At 41.8% G+C, this 8,239-nt stretch overlaps 1 pseudogene; it reads left to right on the plus strand.

The window, feature by feature from the left end:
• Positions 1-3,753: 3,753 nt before the first annotated feature.
• Positions 3,754-7,067, plus strand: LOC115277415 (annotated as a pseudogene).
• The last annotated feature ends 1,172 nt before the right edge of the window (positions 7,068-8,239 follow it).

Consider the following 8,239-nt stretch of genomic DNA (forward strand, 5'->3'; position numbering starts at 1 on the left):
GATAGAGCCCCGCCAAAAGTAATGAATACTCTAGACAATGTGAATGGTTAAACTTGCTGTCAAATGATATTGTATAATTAGGATTGGGTCACTGTTCCCATGTCACAATTTCTGTAACTTTCCCATCACTAACCCCATAAAAACCCTACTTCCCCTTTGTTTGGGGCTCACAGCACAGATCCACTGCTTTGGTGAAGTCTGTGAGTCCGAGTTCAAACCCGTAATAAAGCCCTTTGTCTTTGCATGCGTGACTCGGTCTCCCCGGTGGTCTCTGGTCGTTGGGGGATACTGCGAACTGGGCATTACATCTTCCTCCAAACAGCAGCCTTCCGGGAGTAAGAGATGGTGAAATGTGGAGGTCAAGGGGAAGGGCTCCTTACTGAGATTGTCATGGAGAAGACGTGCCATTGCAAATCTGTAGACTCCAGCTCTTGTCAGGTTGGCTGTTTTTAGTGCTAACTGCAAATGCAACATGTCTTCCAGTCAGGATTAATGGTCTTGCAGGAATGGACAAAACTGACTCAGAGAGAATTTAGAAAAATATCAGGATGCACAGCAAAGAATAAAAGACCTTTGGAGATCTCTGGAGAAATGGAGATGTGAGGGGAGATGAAAGGAGATGGGAATGTGAAACAAAGGAGACACTCAAACAAAAGCACTTCATATCCATGTCTCTCATAAAGCCACACTTTATTTGAAGTGATGGTATTCTACCAATCTCTAGTCAACCACTGATTGCCAGCTCTGAACTCCTGGTGGGCTCTGAAGTTATCTGCTGTCTGCTTTTCACAACCTCAGCTACACGAAGTTACTTAGAAGACTTCCAGGTACAGAGAGATTGTATAGGTATGTCCTTTCCCTTTGCTCCCAGTGTACTTACTATCTAGTAAATACAAAGCAGTTACGTACTTGTTTGCTAATTGTATCATTAGCCAGTCTGATTTCCTCAGTGAGGTCCTAAGCCCCATAAGGGAAAGCAACCTGTTATTTTTTATTGTTTACAATACTTAGTTCAAAGTACATTATTCACAATAAATGTTATGATACTGATACATTGATAATGCTTACATTGACAATTCATGTTTTTCTAGTTCTTTTTGGGGGGGTGGGGTTCTGGGAACTTTTGTAGTTTCTTGTTATAGGGTTTGCTGTTTTATGATGGGAAAAGATGGTTTACCTAACCTCAGCATCAATCTATAAAAGCATAATACAATATATTAAATGAAGTTGCTTTTACAACACCAAAGACTTAATCATCTATTTCCTATATAAAAGGTAGCTACTTTTTTGCATGGACCTCAAGTATACTGTAGTATAGAGGTGGAATTTAAGGAAAGGTATTAAGCAGGCTGTGTTGTAGCTTATGGGCAAGTAATAAATTGTATCATTTATCTTGAAGGTATCATAGATAAGCTGCTATATTACAATTGCCACTTCAGATAGCTGTGAAATTAGGTGATTAACTAGTTGTTACTTAACCTTCTAATTTCTGTATCAGTCTAATTACATGAAATAGAAGTTGGGGTTCTGATTTTTTACTTTGCTTATCCATTTGGAGTGTCATTGTAACTACTGTATTGTAAATGATGGAAAATAATTGCATATGTTAAAAATAGTGTTATATTCTAAAAAAAAAAGTTACCACAAAAAAATAAAAATAAAAACTAGAACTAAAAAAAAAGCATATACAGATAGTAAACTATGATAAATATTAATTAAATTAATTAATTCTTTTAATTCTTTTCTAAGTATAACCAACATTTGTATGAAAGATGGAATTTCAAAGATAATTAGAGCAGAGGGATTTTTTTCTTTTTTAGTTAGATTCTCTGCCCATTTAGTAGCTGTGTAAACTTTGGGTAAGTTATTTGACCCTCTTTCCCTGTTAAGTTGTGAAAATAATTGCTCATACTTCAAAGGTTGTTAAAAAATTAAATAAGTGAGTTAATGTTGTATAATAAAGAACTTAGCTGCACTTTGATCCTGGTTCCTTGGGATTTCCCTAGTGATAAGAGTGTCTTTGTTTTTCACAGACCTCTTAGACCACATCTGAGTTTATACTAACAAGACAACTCATGATGGGCCCCTGGAAATTTCAAGGTAGGATTAGAGTGTTGGGGCTTTGAGCCCTGTATTACCAGCCTGATTTCATAACCTGTGGGGAGAGAGGATATCAAATGTGTTCAATCATATGGCCATTGATTCAATCATACTTATGTAATAAAATCCCAATACAAACTCTGGACAACTGCACATGAGTGAGCTTCCTTGTTTGGTAATCATATAAAGATGTGCCAGGAGGCTGATGTTTCCTGAGGACTCAGAAGCTTCACATTTAGGAGCCCCCTAGACCTTTCCTTATTCATCTCTTCTTTTGGTCCTGCTTTGTATTCTTTACAACTAAGATGCAAGCATAAAGCATTCCTCAGTTCCATGAAGAATTTTTAACAAAGCTGTAACTCTCGGTTTAGCCCTGTCATTTTCATCTATGGAGTCCTGACCAAGTGGAAAGTGAGGAGGGAGAGTGAGCATAAGGACAGTCCCCCTGGCTGTCACATGCACGTGGCTTGGTTTTTACCTTTCTGTGGTGTTTCCCATTGGTGCTGAGGGGTTTTTCTCTCCATCCTATGCGTGCTGTATTGATTTTGCAGGCCACAAACATGTATGCCTTGACATCTAAGATGCTACAATGCTTAGTGATGTAGGCTTTTACCTGCTGCCCCCTTGCAGCCCATGCTCGTCAGTGTGCTGGCACAGAGAAGACAGGGCCAGAGGGTAATCTGATTTGGAATTTGCTCTACTCTCCCACTTTATGCATTATTTCTGTGATAATTTTAAATTTCTTGAGTACTTCCATCTTTCATCCAAAGAGTTTACTCTCTAATAGTCACACTAACTGAGAGTTTAAAGGGATGGCCCATGGATCTTAGTCCCATTAAAGTTCGGGTGCATCCAACAGCCCAAATACTTTTGATCCTCTTATGTCCCACAGACCACTTAAATAATCTTGTGAATTTAACCCCTAAATGATTGCCTTGCTACATCTCTAAACATGATCAGACAAGTCTGAATTTGCAATATTGGCTTTGAAGTTCCTACATCATTAAGGTTAAAATATACACTGTTATAAACTGCCTTCTGCATCACTCAATTATCACTTCCCTACATGTCAATTTAAAGCTTATTTTGAGCCATTGTGTTGTGATACTGTCTGCTGGTGGGAACACTGGAACCCATGTGGCGTGGAGTGAATTCAGTGAGTTATTGTTCAGGTTGTGTTGATTTCCTTGTAGTTAATGTGCGGAGCTCACTCCCTTTACAGTTCTACAACTGTGTATTTCAAAATTCCCCACTGCCTAAAGCTGCTACGATGGTCATTCATATATATGTATATCTTTTAAAGGAAGATTCTAACTGAATAAATCAGATGAACAATCTTATTAAAACGCCATAGAGGATATATACCTTGGACATTCTTAGGATGGTGCCTAAACCATCCACACTCAAAGACTTCGTCTCTATCCAGGTATGATAAAATTAGCTTTACCGTTGTAACCACACCCACATTTATCTAGGCAGAAGTTTGGTTCAAGTCAAAGGTGTGAGCAGAGGTTACTGTAATATTTAATTTTATATAAAAGAAGATTAAGACTCAGGGCAATGTGGCCAGCTGTAAGTGGCTCATGTGGACCCCAGTTGCTTGCTGCCACTTGGCTAGCATAGGATTATTGCTTTGCACCTGGGTGGCCCACCATGTTGAAGAAATTTGACAAGAAAGATGAGGAATCAGATAGAGGCCCAAACCCACTCCAGTATCTTGAGAAGAGTGCAGTATTACAAAAGACCCAAGTACTTAATGAAACTCCCATCAGTTCTAAAAAATGTGCCCACATCCTCATCAAGATCTTTTACTTCATAAAACAAGGAGGGGCATAAGGGACCACTGAAGCAGCCAAGGTCTTCTTGGTCATGACCAAGCTTTTTCAGTCCAACTATCCAACACTACGTCAGATGTGTTACTTGACCATCAAGGAGATGTCTTGCATAAATGAGGCTGTTATTATCATCACTGGCAGGAACATGACCCAGAAAGAAGACAACACCAGGGCCCAGCTGTATGTACCCTGATCACTGATAACACCATGCTGCAGACTATAAAGCACCACATGAAATAAGCCATCATGGACAAGGTGCCCAGAGTCTCCAGCTCTGGGCACATGTCTTCCCTGAAGCAGCTGAAGCACAGCTTTGATGTTATCAAGTTCTGGGTGAATGAAGCCCAGAGGGTGGCATCCAGTGATAACATCATGATCCAGTACCATGCACTGAGACTCCTGTACCACATGTGCAAAACAACCACCTGGCTGGCAATAAAGGTGGTAAGCACATTCACCCAGCACAGTCTCCAGTCTCCCTGTGCTTACTGCATGATGGCCAGCAAGCAGCTGGAGGAGGAAGATGGCAGCTATGACAGCCCACTGTTGAACTTCATAGAGAGCTGCTTGCCCAACAAGCACGAGACGGTGGCGTACAAAGCAGCCCTGGCCATCTCCAGTCTGCTAAGCTGCAGTGCCAAAGAGCTGGCTCTGGTTATGTTAGTGCTCCAGCTTTTCTGCAGTTCACCCAAGGCTTCTCTCCACCTCACCACTGTCCTCGCCCTCAATAAGGTGACCATGAAGCATCCACTGGCAGTGACGGCCTGCATCTGAACCTAGAGAACTTGGTTACAGACTCAAATCACAGAATCATCATGCTCCTCACACCCAGCAGCAAAACCACCTCATGAAACAGACCTCATCCTTCATATCAGAGACCTTGGAGGAGTTCAAAATGTGGTGGTCCAGGCCATCAGTGCCCTGTGTCAGATGTGTCCTTGAAAGCACTCTGTGCTCATGAACTTCTTGCTCACCATGCTGTAAGAAGAGGGTGGTGCTGGAAGCCAGTTTCTGGACTTATAAAGTTGAGAAAATTCTCCTTGTGAGGTAAGGTGGGTTTTGCAAGGTTTCCACCATCAAATGGGAACTGATGTCTACCACTCCACTATTTCTGCTTGAGCACTGACCTTCAGGACAAACTGCCAACTGGCATGGAGTGACTTGTCTTCTTATGCTAAAAATATGCTAAATTGTACCTTGTCATGGAGATTATAGGAATTTCTTCTTTTGTGTTTATGGGAGCAAATATTACATTTCCTGAGAAACCTGTTTTTCCTTCCCCTCAAGAAAACAGGCTATTGAACTCTGCTCACAAAGGACTAACTTTTGCATTTACTATGCTAAACACATTGCCTTGTATTTGAATGCTGAGGGCACCTTCCTTCCCCATATGGTAAGTATCTAAATCATCTATAATCAATCACTATTGATAAAGATTATGCATGAGTCTTCTACCAATCTATGTTCTGGGAATTTTTTACATACCAATGAATTTGTCATCAGGAATCATTGTCTAAAGCAATTGCCACTCCTGTTTTGTACCCCATACATTTTTTTTTTCAATAAAAAAGGCTGACTCTCTAGTCAGTGCAGAGATGCGTGCCTGCAGTTCAGAGATGCCTGACTGGAAAGTAGAAAGAAATTTGTGGCTCTCTCATTACCTTCCTTTTTCACTGATTCTCATCTTTTGGGCCGACTCCATCCATCCTTCAAGGGAACCCTGGATCTGCTGGAACTGGACTCCGGCAGGGTGGTTTTGAATACAAGCAGGCCATTAATGACTACATCATCAACATCACTGAGGAGAAGACAGAAAGCAAGGAGTCCAGGCTGTCACACCTGTGCAAGTTCATGGAGGACTGGGAGTTCACTGTGCTGACCACCTGCATCCTGCATCTCCTGGGTCAGGTGGGACCAACAAACCCTCCAAGTAAATATGCTCCCTCTACAACTGTCATCATGGAACATGAGGAGGTCCAGGCAGGTGTTAGGAGTGCTCCAGTCAAGTTTGGATCCCAGAACAAAGAGATATTATCCATTATCTTGGTGTTGCTGAAGAGGTGTGTGATGGACAATGACAGTGAAGTAAGAGACCAAGCCACCTTCTATTTCAGTGTCCTGGACTGGAACCAGAAGGCCCTCAATGTAGGCTATATCCTAAATGGTCTGACTATTTCCATTCCTGGTCTGGAGAGACCTCTGTAGCAGTTTACTCTAGAACCATCAGAAAAAACTTTTGACCTCAAGTCTCTGCCCCTGGCCACCACACCAATGGCAAAGCAGAGACAGAAAGGATCCCCATTACAGTTGCCAAGCAACCTGAGAAAGTAGCAGCCACCTGGCAAGAGAGCTTCCAGGGGCATCTGACAGCAGTGCCAGAATTCCATGGGCTGGAGGCCCTGTTCAAGTCCTCACCTGAGCCTGTGGCCCTCACTGAGTCAGAGACAGAGTATGTCAACACTGCACATAGCACACCTTCACTGACCACGTTGTGTTCCAGTCTGAATGCACAAACGCACCCAGTGACCAAGCCTTGGAGAATGTCACAGTGCAGATGAAGTCCACTGAAGCCTGAAAGATGGCCTGCGGCATGTCTGCCTGAAGCCTACCCTACAACCAGCCTGGACTGCTGCACACTGGTAGCATGGCCCAAGGAAGACCCCACACCTGTGACCTGCACATTCAAAATGAAGTTCACTGTCAAGGACTGTGACCCCACCACTGGGGAGACTGAGGAGGAAGGCTATGAACAGGAGTATGTGCTGGAGGATCTGGAGGTGAACAATCCTGGTCATATCCTAAGGGTCATGAATTTGGACTTTGAAGCAACCTGGGATAAGGCAAGGGATGATTTTGAGAAGGAGGAAGCATGCATTTTGCTTGCCATCATGACACTTTGAGACGCTGTGGGCAATATGGTGAAATTCCTGAGAATTCACCCTTGCATGAGGTCAGACAGAGTTGCCAGATAACAAAAACACCCACATGTTGCTCCCAGCGGGTGAGTTCTGGGGTGGTCATGACATCCTGATGCACTCGTGACTGCCCCTTTTGGACACAGTAACAGTGCAGGTGACAGCCAGAAGTTTGGAGGAGCTACCAGTAGGCATCATCATGGTGTCTGTGAGCTAAAAGACTCCATAGGCCCTACTTCTATGCGTTTCCTCCCAACACTATGCAGAAGTCACACCTTCTTCCTAAACCCAATGGAAACTCCTTCCTAAGCTTCTGTGTTCAAAGATAATTACGAATCCTTGAAAAAAGAATGTTTAGTTTAACCCTTGTCGCAGGACTGCTTCGAGGTAACTTTTTCCCTTTTTTTAAAATAGGGTGTGATTTTAGCTTGTCCAATAACCTGCTGTCTTGCCAGTCAGGGAAGAGACATCACAAATGAATAAAATGGTTGCACCTCCTCTTAATTTACCCCCAATGAAACCATCTTATCCCTATAAATAAACATGTATTTTTAAAAAATAAATAAAAATACATGAATGTTAAGAGGTTGTAAAAATAAATACACATGAACGTTTGGGATTTTACAAAAGGGTTAACTTGTCAGATTTCGTGTTAATGCAGCATAAATAAGGCCTCCTAAGAGATGAATCTTAGTGATAATTTTAAAATTTTGTGGTCCCACATACCTTGTGTGTAACATCCTCCCCGGGATTCTGAGATGTACCACAGAGAACTCAAATAGTTAGGCACTGAAGACACTTGAACTTGTCTCTCAGGTCAGGAATCGTAGAACTGACACATTCCCTTGTGGTGACAGTAGTGGAATAATGTGCAAAGGAAGCTTCTGCCTTGTTACGCTGGTCTGTGGTCACTAGGGAAAACAGAGCAAAACAAAATAATGGAAAAGACCTTTATTTTTGAGAAAACAAGTGCAACAACCTAACCCTAGGTTACTATAACAACCTAAATGTATAGGTTCAATTATTTTGGTGGAATCCAACCACTACCTTGGGGCTGATGCAGAAAGAAAAGTTCCTACAGTAAATATCAGGGTCAAATTCCTCATGTGCTGTCACTGGGGACAGCAGGCAAGCTGCTATGGCTTTTGCTTCAAAGCCCTCGGTCACCTGTGAAAGTGTTTATCCTAATGATTGTAGGGCTCAGAAATAGAAAAGTCCTTCATGAAAAATAACTAGAAATTTTAACATATAATTAAAGCTTATTTATCATATATGACACTTTGTTTTTTATTTTGACTTTTGCACATCTCAGTAAAACACATTTTATGTAAAATGTGGGTGTTTTCTGCAGAATTCTTCCTTTTTCAAGGAAGGCTATAACTATAGAGT

This window comes from Suricata suricatta, chromosome 14, assembly GCF_006229205.1.
Source record: "Suricata suricatta isolate VVHF042 chromosome 14, meerkat_22Aug2017_6uvM2_HiC, whole genome shotgun sequence".
NCBI lineage: Eukaryota > Metazoa > Chordata > Mammalia > Carnivora > Herpestidae > Suricata > Suricata suricatta.